Below are 22,754 nucleotides of genomic sequence, written 5' to 3' on the forward strand. Positions count from 1 at the left end.
ACACGCACACAAACGCACGCAGACACGCACACACGCACGCCCGCACGCACACACGTACACATGCACACACGCACACACGAACGGACGCACGTACACACACACACGCACACACGCACGCACACACACACACACAGACGCACACGCGCACGCACGAACTGACGCACAGACGCACACACACACGCACACGCAAGGACGCACACACGCACACATGCACGCACGCACACATGTACACACGCACACACCAGCACGCTCGCACTCACACACTCACACACTCACACACAGACGCACACATGCACACACGCACGCACACACACAGACACGACCAAACACACGCATGATCGCACGCACACACGTACGCACGCACACACACACGCACACGCACACATGCATATACACACTCACACACACACACGCTGACACGCACACAGTCACGCACGCACACACGCACGCATGCACGCACACACACACGCACTCACACACACGCACACCCACACATACACGCGCACACGCACACAAGCACTCACACACACACACATGCACACACACGCACGCACACATGCACACACGCTCGCACGTACTCACGCACGCATCCACACACGCACACATGCACACACACACCCACGCACGCACACACGCACGCACGCACACACGCACACACGTACGCACGCACACACACACGCACACATGCACATACGCACTCACACACACACGCTGACACGCACACAGTCACGCACGCACACACACACACGCACGCATGCACGCACACACAAACGCACTCACGCACGCACGCATGCATGCACTCACACACATGCACACCCACACATACACGCGCACACGAACGCACGCACTCACGCACGCACACAAGCACTCACACACACACACACACGCGCACGCACACACACTTGCACACACACACGCACGCACACATGCACACACGCTCGCAAGTACTCACGCACGCACGCACACACGCACACATGCACACACACATCCACGCACCCACGCACGCACGCACATACACACACACGCATGCACGCACACATGCATATACGCAGACACGTACACACGCACGCACACACGCACACACGAGCACACGCACACACGCACCCTCGTGCACACGCACACACGTACACAAACCCACGCACCCACACACGCATGCACACATGCACGTATGCACACACGCACGTAAGCACAAACACATGTAGACACGCAACACGCACGCACACACATACGCACACACGCACCCACGCACACACGCACGTACGCACACACGCCTACACGCAGAAACATACGCACACACGAACACATGTAATCACGCACACACGCACCCACGAACGCACGTACTCATGCACACACACACACACGCAGAAAGACACACACGCTCGCAAGCACACACGCACACGCGCACGCATGCACGCACACACCCAGGCACGCACTTACGCACACACGCACACACACACGCACACATACACGCACTCACACACACATGCACAAACACACACACACGCACACGCAAGCACGCACTCACGAACACACGCAGGCACTCACACACAGTCACACACGCACACACACACGCACGCACACAAGGACGCACGCACACATGCATGCACGCACACTCGCACACACGCACACACACACACACACACACACACATGCATATACGCACTCACACACACACACGCTGAGACGCACACAGTCAGGCACACACACACGCACTCACACACACACGCACGCACACATGCACGCAGACACACACGCACACACGCACACATGCACGCAGACACACACACACACACGAACACACGCACGTACACACGAAGACACGGACACACGCACACACGCACACGCACACACACACGTACGCTCGCATGCGCACACGCACCCACCCACGCACTCTCGCACGCACACACGCATGCACACACGCACGCACGAACACACGCACGCACATACACCACACACACACACACGCACGAACGCACGGACACACACACACACTCACACGCACACACACACTCACGCACACACACACACACACACACACGCACACACGCGCACACGCACACACACATACAAATACAAATACATACACACTCACACACACACGCACATGCACACACACGCACGCACGCACACACACGCACATACGCACACACGCACGCACGTACACACGCACACACACACACACACTCATGCAAACACGCACGCACGCAAGCACAGACGCACACACGCACAGATGAATGCGCACACGCATGCACCCACGCACACACGCACGCACGCACACACGCACACACGCGCACATGCACACACACACCCACACACCCACGCACACACGCAGACACACCCACACACGCACGTAGCCACGCACACACACACACACGCACACGTACGCACATACACAAGAACCCACGAACACCCGCACGCACGCACACACATACGCAAACACGCATGCACGCACACATGCAAACACGCACACACCCACGCACACACGCACACACACACCCACGCACACACGCACGCACACATGCACGCACTCACACACACACACGCACACACAGACACGCACGCACGCACTCACACACGCTCGCACGCACGCAACCACGCACCCACGCATTCACGCACGCTCGCACGCACGCATACATGCACGCATGCACACACGCACACACACACACGCATGCACACACACACGCATACATGCATAAACAAACGGACACACGCACGCACACACACAGACACTAACACTCACACACACCCACACACGCATGCACGCACACACGCACGCGCACAATCACACACGAACGCACGCACATACCCACAGACCCACGCACACACACGCACACACGCACACACGTACACACGAACACATGCACACATGCACACACACACGCACCCACGCACACACACACGCACGCACCTACACACGAAGATATGAACACACGCACGCATGAATGCACACACGCACTCACATACGCACGCACACACGCAGAAACACGCACGCTCGTACACGCACACTCGCACGCATGCACGCACGCATGCACGCACACACCCAAGCACAAAAACACACGCACACACGCATGCACGCACGCACTCACACACACAGGCACGCACGCTCGCACACACGTACACACGCACGCTCGCACACACGTACACACACACCCACACACGCATGCACGCACACACGCACACACACAATCACACACGCACGCACGCACATACCCTCGCACCCACACACACACACCCACACGCACACATGCACGCACGTACACACGAAGACACGAACTCACGCACGCATGCACGCACACCCGCACCCACACACACACACACGCACACACGCATGCACCTACACACGAAGACGTGAACACACACACGCATGCACGCACACACGCACACACGCACTCACATACGCACACACACACTCACGCACACACACACGCACACACACACACACACACACTCACGCACACACACACGCACACACACACACACACACACACACGCACATACACACGCACACACGCATGCACACACCTACCCACCCACGTAGCCACGCACACACACACACACACGCACACACATACGCACACACGCAAGCAGGCACGCACACACGCACACACGCACGCTCGCACGCACACTCGCACGCCTACACGCACACAACCACGCACACACTAACGCTTGCACGACGCACGCACGCACACACGCACGCACGCACACACGCACCCACGCACACGCGTACACACCCACACACGCACCCACGCACGCACACACACATGCAATCACACATATACAGACGCACACATGCACGCACATACCTACGCACCCACGCGCACACACACGCACACATGCACGCACGTACACACGAAGACACGAACACACGCACGCATGCATGCACACAAGCACGCACCTACACACGAAGACATGAACACACGCACACACACACTTACATACGCACACACGCACACACGTACGCACACACGCACATGCGCACGCATGCACGCGCACACCCACGCACACAAACAGGCACACACGCACGCACTCGCACTCACACACCCACGCACGCACGCACGCACACACGTATACACGCACGCTCGCACACACCGCACACACACACACACGAACGCATGAACACACACACACACACACTCACACGCACTCACACACACACGCACACACACACATACAGGCACACGCACACACCACGCACACAAACACGGGCACACATGCACGCATGCATGCACTCACACACACACGCACGCACTCTCGCACACACGTACACACGCACGCTTGCACACACGCACACACACACACACATGCACGCACACACGTACATATGCACACACGCAGAAACAGACGCACGCTCTCACGCACATATGCACTCTTGAACGCACACACGCACACACATACACTCACACACGCACACACGCTCGCACACACGCACGAACGCACACACGTACACACGTACACACGCACGGACGCACGTACACACACACGCACACACGTATGCACACACACGCACAGACGCACACACGCACGCACGAACCGACGCACACAAGCACGCACACACACACACACGCACGCACACACACATAGAGGTACACACGTACACACGCACACACACACATTCGCACCACGCACGCACACACTCACACACTCACACACGCACACACGCTCGCACACACGCACACACACATGCTTACACAAATGCAGGCACACACGCACGCACACACGCACACACATAGACAGACAGACACACACCCACATACACACACTCGCACACGCATAGACACGCACGCTCGCTCGCATACATGCACGAACATACGCACTGTCGCACGTGTACACTTCTGCACGCAGGCACAAACGCAGACATACACACACGCTCGCATGCACACACGCACGCACGCACACACGCACACACACACGAACGCACGCACGCACGCACACACGCATGCATACACGCACACACGTACAAACTCACACACGCACGCACGCACACACACAGTCACTAAAACTCACACAAGCACACACGCATGCACACACACGCACACACGCATGCACGCACACAGCACGCACCCACGCACACACCCACACACGCATAAACACACGCACATACGCACACACGCATGTACACTCGCATGAACCCACACACACACGCATGGACACTCGCTCACACGCACGCACGAACCCACGCACACACGAACACGCACACACGCACACACGCACACACGCACGCACGCACAGACGCACACCTGCACACACGCACACACGCACACACACCACACACATACACGCGCGCGAACGCACGGACACACACACACACACACACTTACACGCAAACACCCACGCACACACGCACACACGCACGCACGCACACACACACACAGGTACACACGCACACACACACATATCGCACGCACGCACGCACGCACGCACAAAATCACACACTCACACACCTGCGCACACACGCACACACGCTCGCACACACGCAGACACGCATAAACACACGCATGCTTACACACATGCAGGCACACATGCACGCACCCACGCACACGAGCATGCGCACACGCACACACACAAACAGACAGACACACACCCACATACACATACTCGCACACGCACAAACACGCACGCTCGCATGCACACATGCACGCACACACGCACTCTAGCATGTGTACACTTCCGCACGCACGTACAAACACACACACACACACACGCTCGCATGCACACACGCACGCAAACACACGCACACACACACACACGAACGCACGCACGCACGCACACACGCATGCACACACACACACACACGCACGCACGCACGCACACAATCACTAAAACTCACACACGCACACACGCATGCACACACACGCACAGACACACACACAGCACGCACCCACGCACACACGCATAAACACACGCACATACGCACACACGCAAGGACACTCGCTCACACGCATGCACGAACCCACGCACACACGCGCACACGCACACACGCACGCACGCACACACGCACACATGCACACACGCACACACGCACGCACGCACACACACCACACACACACACACGCACGCACGGACACACACACACACCCACACATACGCACCCACGCACGCTAGCACGCACACACGCGCACACACACACACACATACAGACACACACCCACACACACGCACACGCATACACACGCACGCTGGCATGCACACATGCACGCACCCACGCACTTTCGCACGCACACACGCACGCACGCACACCACACACACACACGCACGAAAACACACACACACACACACGCACGCATCCACGCACGCACACACACACGCACGCAAGCACGCACACACGTGCACACGCACACACACATACAGATACACACACCCACACACGCACACGCGCACACACCCACGCACTCACACACACACACTAACACGCACAGAGTCACACACGCACACACACAAACACACGCATGCACGCACACACCCACGCACACATGCACGCACACACGCACGCACGCACTCACAGACACACACACACCCACACACACTCACGCGCACACGCACGCACGCACTCACGCACGCACACAAGCACTCACACACACACGCACACACAGACGCACACACACATGCACACACACACGCACGCACACACACACGCTCGCACGTACTCACCCACGCACGCACGCACACGCACACATGCACACACACCCACGCCCGCACGCACATACGCACGCACGCACACACGGACGCACGCACACACGTACACACGTACACACCCACATACACACACTCGCACACACACATGCACGCACACACGCACTCTCGCACGCATACACTTCCGCACGCACGCACAAACGCACACATAAACACACGCACACGTGCACACACGCACGTACGCACACACCCACACACGCACGCGCACACACGCACTCACGCACACACCCACACACGCACACACGCACACATGTACACACACGCACACAAACGCACGCAGACACGCACACACGCACGCCCGCACGCACACACGTACACATGCACACACGCACACACGAACGGACGCACGTACACACACACGCACACACGCACGCACACACACACACACAGACGCACACGCGCACGCACGAACTGACGCACAGACGCACACACACACGCACACGCAAGGACGCACACACGCACACATGCACGCACGCACACATGTACACACGCACACACCAGCACGCTCGCAAACACACACTCACACACTCACACACAGACGCACACATGCACACACGCACGCACACACACAGACACGACCAAACACACGCATGATCGCACGCACACACGCATGATCGCACGCACACACGTACGCACGCACACACACACGCACACGCACACATGCATATACGCACTCACACACACACGCTGACACGCACACAGTCACGCACGCACACACGCACGCATGCACGCACACACACACGCACTCACACACACGCACACCCACACATACACGCGCACACGCACACAAGCACTCACACACACACACATGCACACACACGCACGCACACATGCACACACGCTCGCACGTACTCACGCACGCATCCACACACGCACACATGCACACACACACCCACGCACGCACACACGCACGCACGCACACACGCACACACGTACGCACGCACACACACACGCACACATGCACATACGCACTCACACACACACGCTGACACGCACACAGTCACGCACGCACACACGCACACACGCACGCATGCACGCACACACGCACACACAAACGCACTCACGCACGCACGTATGCATGCACTCACACACATGCACACCCACACATACACGCGCACACGCACGCACGCACTCACGCACGCACACAAGCACTCACACACACACACACACACGCGCACGCACACACACTTGCACACACACACGCACGCACACATGCACACACGCTCGCAAGTACTCACGCACGCACGCACACACGCACACATGCACACACACATCCACGCACCCACGCACGCACGCACATACACACACACGCATGCACGCACACATGCATATACGCAGACACGTACACACGCACGCACACACGCACACACGAGCACACGCACACACGCACACACGTACACAAACCCACGCACCCACACACGCATGCACACATGCACGTATGCACACACGCACGTAAGCACAAACACATGTAGACACGCAACACGCACGCACACACATACGCACACACGCACCCACGCACACACGCACGTACGCACACACGCCTACACGCAGAAACATACGCACACACGAACACATGTAATCACGCACACACGTACCCACGAACGCACGTACTCATGCACACACACACACACACGCAGAAAGACACACACGCTCGCAAGCACACACGCACACGCGCACGCATGCACGCGCACACCCAGGCACGCACTTACGCACACACGCACACACACACGCACACATACACGCACTCACACACACATGCACAAACACACACACACGCACACGGAAGCACGCACTCATGAACACACGCAGGCACTCACACATAGTCACACACGCACACACACACGCACGCACACAAGGACGCACGCACACATGCATGCACGCACACTCGCACACACGCACACACACACAGACACGCACACACGCACACATGCATATACGCACTCACACACACACACACGCTGAGACGCACACAGTCAGGCACACACACACGCACTCACACACACACGCACGCACACATGCACGCAGACACACACGCACACACGCACACATGCACGCAGACACACACACACGAACACACGCACGTACACACGAAGACACGGACACACGCACACACGCACACGCACACACACACGTACGCTCGCATGCGCACACGCACCCACCCACGCACTCTCGCACGCACACACGCATGCACACACGCACGCACGAACACACGCACGCACATACACCACACACACACACACGCACGAACGCACGGACACACACACACACACTCACACGCACACACACACTCACGCACACACACACACACACACGCACGCACACACGCGCACACGCACACACACATACAAATACAAATACATACACACTCACACACACACGCACATGCACACACACGCAGGCACACACGCACATACGCACACACGCACGCACGTACACACGCACACACACACACACACACACACACACACTCATGCAAACACGCACACACGCAAGCACAGACGCACACACGCACAGATGAATGCGCACACGCATGCACCCACGCACACACGTACGCATGCACACACGCACGCACGCACACACGCACACACGCGCACATGCACACACACACCCACACACCCACGCACACACGCAGACACACCCACACACGCACGTAGCCACGCACACACACACACACACGCACACGTACGCACATACACAAGAACCCACGAACACCCGCACGCACGCACACACATACGCAAACACGCATGCACGCACACATGCAAACACGCACACACCCACGCACACACGCACACACACACGCACGCACACACGCACGCACACATGCACGCACTCACACACACACACGCACACACAGACACGCACGCACGCACGCAACCACGCACCCACGCATTCACGCACGCTCGCACGCACGCATACATGCACGCATGCACACACGCACACACACACACGCATGCACACACACACGCATACATGCATAAACAAACGGACACACGCACGCACACACACAGACACTAACACTCACACACACCCACACACGCATGCACGCACACACGCACGCGCACAATCACACACGAACGCACGCACATACCCACAGACCCACGCACACACACGCACACACGCACACACGTACACACGAACACATGCACACATGCACACACACACGCACCCACGCACACACACACGCACGCACCTACACACGAAGATATGAACACACGCACGCATGAATGCACACACGCACTCACATACGCACGCACACACGCAGAAACATGCATGCTCGTACACGCACACTCGCACGCATGCACGCACGCATGCACGCACACACCCAAGCACAAAAACACACGCACACACGCATGCACGCACGCACTCACACACACAGGCACGCACGCTCGCACACACGTACACACGCACGCTCGCACACACGTACACACACACCCACACACGCATGCACGCACACACGCACACACACAATCACACACGCACGCACGCACATACCCTCGCACCCACACACACACACCCACACGCACACATGCACGCACGTACACACGAAGACACGAACTCACGCACGCATGCACGCACACCCGCACCCACACACACACACACGCACACACGCATGCACCTACACACGAAGACGTGAACACACACACGCATGCACGCACACACGCACTCACATACGCACACACACACTCACGCACACACACACGCACACACACACACACACACACTCACGCACACACACACGCACACACACACACACACACGCACGCACATACACACGCACACACGCATGCACACACCTACCCACCCACGTAGCCACGCACACACACACACACGCACACACATACGCACACACGCAAGCAGGCACGCACACACGCACACACGCAGAAATACACGCACGCTCGCACGCACACTCGCACGCCTACACGCACACAACCACGCACACACTAACGCTTGCACGACGCACGCACGCACACACGCACGCACGCACACACGCACCCACGCACACGCGTACACACCCACACACGCACCCACGCACGCACACACACATGCAATCACACATATACAGACGCACACATGCACGCACATACCTACGCACCCACGCGCACACACACGCACACATGCACGCACGTACACACGAAGACACGAACACACGCACGCATGCATGCACACAAGCACGCACCTACACACGAAGACATGAACACACGCACACACACACTTACATACGCACACACGCACACACGTACGCACACACGCACATGCGCACGCATGCACGCGCACACCCACGCACACAAACAGGCACACACGCACGCACTCGCACTCACACACCCACGCACGCACGCACGCACACACGTATACACGCACGCTCGCACACACCGCACACACACACACACGAACGCATGAACACACACACACACACACTCACACGCACTCACACACACACGCACACACACACATACAGGCACACGCACACACCACGCACACAAACACGGGCACACATGCACGCATGCATGCACTCACACACACACGCACGCACTCTCGCACACACGTACACACGCACGCTTGCACACACGCACACACACACACACATGCACGCACACACGTACATATGCACACACGCAGAAACAGACGCACGCTCTCACGCACATATGCACTCTTGAACGCACACACGCACACACATACACTCACACACGCACACACGCTCGCACACACGCACGAACGCACACACGTACACACGTACACACGCACGGACGCACGTACACACACACACGCACACACGTATGCACACACACGCACAGACGCACACACGCACGCACGAACCGACGCACACAAGCACGCACACACACACACACGCACGCACACACACATAGAGGTACACACGTACACACGCACACACACACATTCGCACCACGCACGCACACACTCACACACTCACACACGCACACACGCTCGCACACACGCACACACACATGCTTACACAAATGCAGGCACACACGCACGCACACACGCACACACATAGACAGACAGACACACACCCACATACACACACTCGCACACGCATAGACACGCACGCTCGCTCGCATACATGCACGAACATACGCACTGTCGCACGTGTACACTTCTGCACGCAGGCACAAACGCAGACATACACACACGCTCGCATGCACACACGCACGCACGCACACACGCACACACACACGAACGCACGCACGCACGCACACACGCATGCATACACGCACACACGTACAAACTCACACACGCACGCACGCACACACACAGTCACTAAAACTCACACAAGCACACACGCATGCACACACACGCACACACGCATGCACGCACACAGCACGCACCCACGCACACACCCACACACGCATAAACACACGCACATACGCACACACGCATGTACACTCGCATGAACCCACGCACACACGCATGGACACTCGCTCACACGCACGCACGAACCCACGCACACACGAACACGCACACACGCACACACGCACACACGCACGCACGCACAGACGCACACCTGCACACACGCACACACGCACGCACGCACACACACCACACACATACACGCGCGCGAACGCACGGACACACACACACACACACACACTTACACGCAAACACCCACGCACACACGCACACATGCACGCACGCACACACACACACAGGTACACACGCACACACACACATATCGCACCCACGCACGCACGCACGCACAAAATCACACACTCACACACCTGCGCACACACGCACACACGCTCGCACACACGCAGACACGCATAAACACACGCATGCTTACACACATGCAGGCACACATGCACGAACCCACGCACACGAGCATGCGCACACGCACACACACAAACAGACAGACACACACCCACATACACATACTCGCACACGCACAAACACGCACGCTCGCATGCACACATGCACGCACACACGCACTCTAGCATGTGTACACTTCCGCACGCACGTACAAACACACACACACACACGCTCGCATGCACACACGCACGCAAACACACGCACACACACACACACGAACGCACGCACGCACGCACACACGCATGCACACACACACACACGCACGCACGCACGCACACAATCACTAAAACTCACACACGCACACACGCATGCACACACACGCACAGACACACACACAGCACGCACCCACGCACACACGCATAAACACACACACATACGCACACACGCAAGGACACTCGCTCACACGCATGCACGAACCCACGCACACACGTACACACGCGCACACGCACACACGCACGCACGCAGACACGCACACATGCACACACGCACACACGCACGCACGCACACACACCACACACACACACACGCACGCACGGACACACACACACACCCACACATACGCACCCACGCACGCTAGCACGCACACACGCGCACACACACACACACATACAGACACACACCCACACACACGCACACGCATACACACGCACGCTGGCATGCACACATGCACGCACCCACGCACTTTCGCACGCACACACGCACGCACGCACACCACACACACACACGCACGAAAACACACACACACACACACGCACGCATCCACGCACGCACACACACACGCACGCACACACGTGCACACGCACACACACATACAGATACACACACCCACACACGCACACACCCACGCACTCACACACACACACACACACTAACACGCACAGAGTCACACACGCACACACACAAACACACGCATGCACGCACACACCCACGCACACATGCACGCACACACGCACGCACGCACTCACAGACACACACACACCCACACACACACACGCGCACACGCACGCACGCACTCACGCACGCACACAAGCACTCACACACACACGCACACACAGACGCACACACACATGCACACACACACGCACGCACACACACACGCTCGCACGTACTCACCCACGCACGCACGCACACGCACACATGCACACACACCCACGCACGCACGCACATACGCACGCACGCACACACGGACGCACGCACACACGTACACACGTACACACCCACATACACACACTCGCACACACACATGCACGCACACACGCACTCTCGCACGCATACACTTCCGCACGCACGCACAAACGCACACATAAACACACGCACACGTGCACACACGCACGTACGCACACACCCACACACGCACGCGCACACACGCACTCACGCACACACCCACACACGCACGCACGCACACACGCACACATGTACACACACGCACACAAGCGCACGCAGACACGCACACACGCACGCCCGCACGCACACACGTACACATGCACACACGCACACACGAACGGACGCACGTACACACACACGCACACACGCACGCACACACACACACACAGACGCACACGCGCACGCACGAACTGACGCACAGACGCACACACACACGCACACGCAAGGACGCACACACGCACACATGCACGCACGCACACATGTACACACGCACACACCAGCACGCTCGCAAACACACACTCACACACTCACACACAGACGCACACATGCACACACGCACGCACACACACAGACACGACCAAACACACGCATGATCGCACGCACACACGCATGATCGCACGAACACACGTACGCACGCACACACACACGCACACGCACACATGCATATACGCACTCACACACACACGCTGACACGCACACAGTCACGCACGCACACACGCACGCATGCACGCACACACACACACACGCACTCACACACACGCACACCCACACATACACGCGCACACGCACACAAGCACTCACACACACACACATGCACACACACGCACGCACACATGCACACACGCTCGCACGTACTCACGCACGCATCCACACACGCACACATGCACACACACACCCACGCACGCACGCACGCACACACGCACACACGTACGCACGCACACACACACGCACACATGCACATACGCACTCACACACACACGCTGACACGCACACAGTCACGCACGCACACACGCACACACGCACGCATGCACGCACACACGCACACACAAACGCACTCACGCACGCACGCATGCATGCACTCACACACATGCACACCCACACATACACGCGCACACGCACGCACGCACTCACGCACGCACACAAGCACTCACACACACACACGCGCACGCGCACGCACACACACTTGCACACACACACGCACGCACACATGCACACACGCTCGCAAGTACTCACGCACGCACGCACACACGCACACATGCACACACACATCCACGCACCCACGCACGCACGCACATACACACACACGCATGCACGCACACATGCATATACGCAGACACGTACACACGCACGCACACACGCACACACGAGCACACGCACACACGCACACACGTACACAAACCCACGCACCCACACACGCATGCACACATGCACGTATGCACACACGCACGTAAGCACAAACACATGTAGACACGCAACACGCACGCACACACATACGCACACACGCACCCACGCACACACGCACGTACGCACACACGCCTACACGCAGAAACATACGCACACACGAACACATGTAATCACGCACACACGTACCCACGAACGCACGTACTCATGCACACACACACACACACGCAGAAAGACACACACGCTCGCAAGCACACACGCACACGCGCACGCATGCACGCGCACACCCAGGCACGCACTTACGCACACACGCACACACACACGCACACATACACGCACTCACACACACATGCACAAACACACACACACGCACACGGAAGCACGCACTCATGAACACACGCAGGCACTCACACATAGTCACACACGCACACACACACGCACGCACACAAGGACGCACGCACACATGCATGCACGCACACTCGCACACACGCACACACACACAGACACGCACACACGCACACATGCATATACGCACTCACACACACACACACGCTGAGACGCACACAGTCAGGCACACACACACGCACTCACACACACACGCACGCACACATGCACGCAGACACACACGCACACACGCACACATGCACGCAGACACACACACACGAACACACGCACGTACACACGAAGACACGGACACACGCACACACGCACACGCACACACACACGTACGCTCGCATGCGCACACGCACCCACCCACGCACTCTCGCACGCACACACGCATGCACACACGCACGCACGAACACACGCACGCACATACACCACACACACACACACGCACGAACGCACGGACACACACACACACACTCACACGCACACACACACTCACGCACACACACACACACACACGCACGCACACACGCGCACACGCACACACACATACAAATACAAATACATACACACTCACACACACACGCACATGCACACACACGCACGCACACACACGCACATACGCACACACGCACGCACGTACACACGCACACACACACACACACACACACACTCATGCAAACACGCACGCACGCAAGCACAAACGCACACACGCACAGATGAATGCGCACACGCATGCACCCACGCACACACGTACGCATGCACACACGCACGCACGCACACACGCACACACGCGCACATGCACACACACACCCACACACCCACGCACACACGCAGACACACCCACACACGCACGTAGCCACGCACACACACACACACACGCACACATACGCAAACACGCATGCACGCACACATGCAAACACGCACACACCCACGCACACACGCACACACACACGCACGCACACACGCACGCACACATGCACGCACTCACACACACACACGCACACACAGACACGCACGCACGCACGCAACCACGCACCCACGCATTCACGCACGCTCGCACGCACGCATACATGCACGCATGCACACACGCACACACACACACGCATGCACACACACACGCATACATGCATAAACAAACGGACACACGCACGCACACACACAGACACTAACACTCACACACACCCACACACGCATGCACGCACACACGCACGCGCACAATCACACACGAACGCACGCACATACCCACAGACCCACGCACACACACGCACACACGCACACACGTACACACGAACACATGCACACATGCACACACACACGCACCCACGCACACACACACGCACGCACCTACACACGAAGATATGAACACACGCACGCATGAATGCACACACGCACTCACATACGCACGCACACACGCAGAAACATGCACGCTCGTACACGCACACTCGCACGCATGCACGCACGCATGCACGCACACACCCAAGCACAAAAACACACGCACACACGCATGCACGCACGCACTCACACACACAGGCACGCACGCTCGCACACACGTACACACGCACGCTCGCACACACGTACACACACACCCACACACGCATGCACGCACACACGCACACACACAATCACACACGCACGCACGCACATACCCTCGCACCCACACACACACACCCACACGCACACATGCACGCACGTACACACGAAGACACGAACTCACGCACGCATGCACGCACACCCGCACCCACACACACACACACGCACACACGCATGCACCTACACACGAAGACGTGAACACACACACGCATGCACGCACACACGCACTCACATACGCACACACACACTCACGCACACACACACGCACACACACACACACACACACACACTCACGCACACACACACGCACACACACACACACACGCACGCACATACACACGCACACACGCATGCACACACCTACCCACCCACGTAGCCACGCACACACACACACACACACATACGCACACACGCAAGCAGGCACGCACACACGCACACACGCAGAAATACACGCACGCTTGCACGCACACTCGCACGCCTACACGCACACAACCACGCACACACTAACGCTTGCACGACGCACGCACGCACACACGCACGCACGCACACACGCACCCACGCACACGCGTACACACCCACACACGCACCCACGCACGCACACACACATGCAATCACACATATACAGACGCACACATGCACGCACATACCTACGCACCCACGCGCACACACACGCACACATGCACGCACGTACACACGAAGACACGAACACACGCACGCATGCATGCACACAAGCACGCACCTACACACGAAGACATGAACACACGCACACACACACTTACATACGCACACACGCACACACGTACGCACACACGCACATGCGCACGCATGCACGCGCACACCCACGCACACAAACAGGCACACACGCACGCACTCGCACTCACACACCCACGCACGCACGCACGCACACACGTATACACGCACGCTCGCACACACCGCACACACACACACACGAACGCATGAACACACACACACACACACACTCACACGCACTCACACACACACGCACACACACACATACAGGCACACGCACACACCACGCACACAAACACGGGCACACATGCACGCATGCATGCACTCACACACACACGCACGCACTCTCGCACACACGTACACACGCACGCTTGCACACACGCACACACACACACACATGCACGCACACACGTACATATGCACACACGCAGAAACAGACGCACGCTCTCACGCACATATGCACTCTTGAACGCACACACACACACACATACACTCACACACGCACACACGCTCGCACACACGCACGAACGCACACACGTACACACGTACACACGCACGGACGCACGTACACACACACACGCACACACGTATGCACACACACGCACAGACGCACACACGCACGCACGAACCGACGCACACAAGCACGCACACACACACACACGCACGCACACACACATAGAGGTACACACGTACACACGCACACACACACATTCGCACCACGCACGCACACACTCACACACTCACACACGCACACACGCTCGCACACACGCACACACACATGCTTACACAAATGCAGGCACACACGCACGCACACACGCACACACATAGACAGACAGACACACACCCACATACACACACTCGCACACGCATAGACACGCACGCTCGCTCGCATACATGCACGAACATACGCACTGTCGCACGTGTACACTTCTGCACGCAGGCACAAACGCAGACATACACACACGCTCGCATGCACACACGCACGCACGCACACACGCACACACACACGAACGCACGCACGCACGCACACACGCATGCATACACGCACACACGTACAAACTCACACACGCACGCACGCACACACACAGTCACTAAAACTCACACAAGCACACACGCATGCACACACACGCACACACGCATGCACGCACACAGCACGCACCCACGCACACACCCACACACGCATAAACACACGCACATACGCACACACGCATGTACACTCGCATGAACCCACGCACACACGCATGGACACTCGCTCACACGCACGCACGAACCCACGCACACACGAACACGCACACACGCACACACGCACGCACGCACAGACGCACACCTGCACACACGCACACACGCACACACACACGCACGCACACACACCACACACATACACGCGCGCGAACGCACGGACACACACACACACACACACACTTACACGCAAACACCCACGCACACACGCACACATGCACGCACGCACACACACACACAGGTACACACGCACACACACACATATCGCACGCACGCACGCACGCACGCACAAAATCACACACTCACACACCTGCGCACACACGCTCGCACACACGCAGACACGCATAAACACCCGCATGCTTACACACATGCAGGCACACATGCACGCACCCACGCACACGAGCATGCGCACACGCACACACACAAACAGACAGACACACACCCACATACACATACTCGCACACGCACAAACACGCACGCTCGCATGCACACATGCACGCACACACGCACTCTAGCATGTGTACACTTCCGCACGCACGTACAAACACACACACACACACACGCTCGCATGCACACACGCACGCAAACACACGCACACACACACACACGAACGCACGCACGCACGCACACACGCATGCACACACACACACACACGCACGCACGCACGCACACAATCACTAAAACTCACACACGCACACACGCATGCACACACACGCACAGACACACACACAGCACACACGCATAAACACACACACATACGCACACACGCAAGGACACTCGCTCACACGCATGCACGAACCCACGCACACACGTACACACGCGCACACGCACACACGCACGCACGCAGACACGCACACATGCACACACGCACACACGCACGCACGCACACACACCACACACACACACACGCACGCACGGACACACACACACACCCACACATACGCACCCACGCACGCTAGCACGCACACACGCGCACACACACACACATACAGACACACACCCACACACACGCACACGCATACACACGCACGCTGGCATGCACACATGCACGCACCCACGCACTTTCGCACGCACACACGCACGCACGCACACCACACACACACACGCACGAAAACACACACACACACACACGCACGCATCCACGCACGCACACACACACGCACGCAAGCACGCACACACGTGCACACGCACACACACATACAGATACACACACCCACACACGCACACACCCACGCACTCACACACACACACACACACTAACACGCACAGAGTCACACACGCACACACACAAACACACGCATGCACGCACACACCCACGCACACATGCACGCACACACGCACGCACGCACTCACAGACACACACACACCCACACACACACACGCGCACACGCACGCACGCACTCACGCACGCACACAAGCACTCACACACACACGCACACACAGACGCACACACACATGCACACACACACGCACGCACACACACACGCTCGCACGTACTCACCCACGCACGCACGCACACGCACACATGCACACACACCCACGCACGCACGCACATACGCACGCACGCACACACGGACGCACGCACACACGTACACACGTACACACCCACATACACACACTCGCACACACACATGCACGCACACGCACTCTCGCACGCATACACTTCCGCACGCACGCACAAACGCACACATAAACACACGCACACGTGCACACACGCACGTACGCACACACCCACACACGCACGCGCACACACGCACTCACGCACACACCCACACACGCACGCACGCACACACGCACACATGTACACACACGCACACAAACGCACGCAGACACGCACACACGCACGCCCGCACGCACACACGTACACATGCACACACGCACACACGAACGGACGCACGTACACACACACGCACACACGCACGCACACACACACACACAGACGCACACGCGCACGCACGAACTGACGCACAGACGCACACACACACACACACGCAAGGACGCACACACGCACACATGCACGCACACACACATGTACACACGCACACACCAGCACGCTCGCAAACACACACTCACACACTCACACACAGACGCACACATGCACACACGCACGCACACACACAGACACGACCAAACACACGCATGATCGCACGCACACACGCATGATCGCACGCACACACGTACGCACGCACACACACACGCACACGCACACATGCATATACGCACTCACACACGCACGCTGACACGCACACAGTCACGCACGCACACACGCACGCATGCACGCACACACACACGCACTCACACACACGCACACCCACACATACACGCGCACACGCACACAAGCACTCACACACACACACACATGCACACACACGCACGCACACATGCACACACGCTCGCACGTACTCACGCACGCATCCACACACGCACACATGCACACACACACCCACGCACGCACGCACGCACACACGCACACACGTACGCACGCACACACACACGCACACATGCACATACGCACTCACACACACACGCTGACACGCACACAGTCACGCACGCACACACGCACACACGCACGCATGCACGCACACACGCACACACAAACGCACTCACGCACGCACGCATGCATGCACTCACACACATGCACACCCACACATACACGCGCACACGCACGCACGCACTCACGCACGCACACAAGCACTCACACACACACACGCGCACGCGCACGCACACACACTTGCACACACACACGCACGCACACATGCACACACGCTCGCAAGTACTCACGCACGCACGCACACACGCACACATGCACACACACATCCACGCACCCACGCACGCACGCACATACACACACACGCATGCACGCACACATGCATATACGCAGACACGTACACACGCACGCACACACGCACACACGAGCACACGCACACACGCACCCTCGTGCACACGCACACACGTACACAAACCCACGCACCCACACACGCATGCACACATGCACGTATGCACACACGCACGTAAGCACAAACACATGTAGACACGCAACACGCACGCACACACACACGCACACACGCACGCATGCGCACAAACACGCACACACGAACACACTCACGCACGCAAACAGAGACTAACACTCACACACACACACAGACACACACGCACACACACGCATGCACACACACACACACACACGCACACACGCACGCACATACGCACACACGCACGCACGCTCGCACGCACACACGCACGCACACATGAACGCACACACGCGCACATGCACACACGCACACATGAATGCACACACGCACACAGACGCATGCGCACACACATGCATCCAAGCACACACGCACACAGACACTAACACTCACACAGACACAAAATAGAGAGACACACATGCAAACAAACACGCACGCAAACAGACACTAACACTCACACACACACAGACACACACGCACACACACGCATGCACACACACACACGCAAACACGCACCCACACACGCACACACGCACGCTTGCACGCACACACGCATGCACACATGAACGCACACACGCGCACATGCACACACGCACGCACAGACGCATGCGCACACACATGCATCCACGCACACACGCACACACGCACACACAAAGACACTCACGCACGCACGCATGCATGCACTCACACACACGCACACCCACACATACACGCGCACACGCACGCACGCACTCACGC

This window comes from Vigna unguiculata, chromosome 2 (assembly GCF_037176805.1).
Source record: "Vigna unguiculata cultivar grain cowpea cultivar isolate G323 ecotype 2 chromosome 2, ASM3717680v1, whole genome shotgun sequence".
In the NCBI taxonomy this organism is placed as follows: domain Eukaryota; kingdom Viridiplantae; phylum Streptophyta; class Magnoliopsida; order Fabales; family Fabaceae; genus Vigna; species Vigna unguiculata.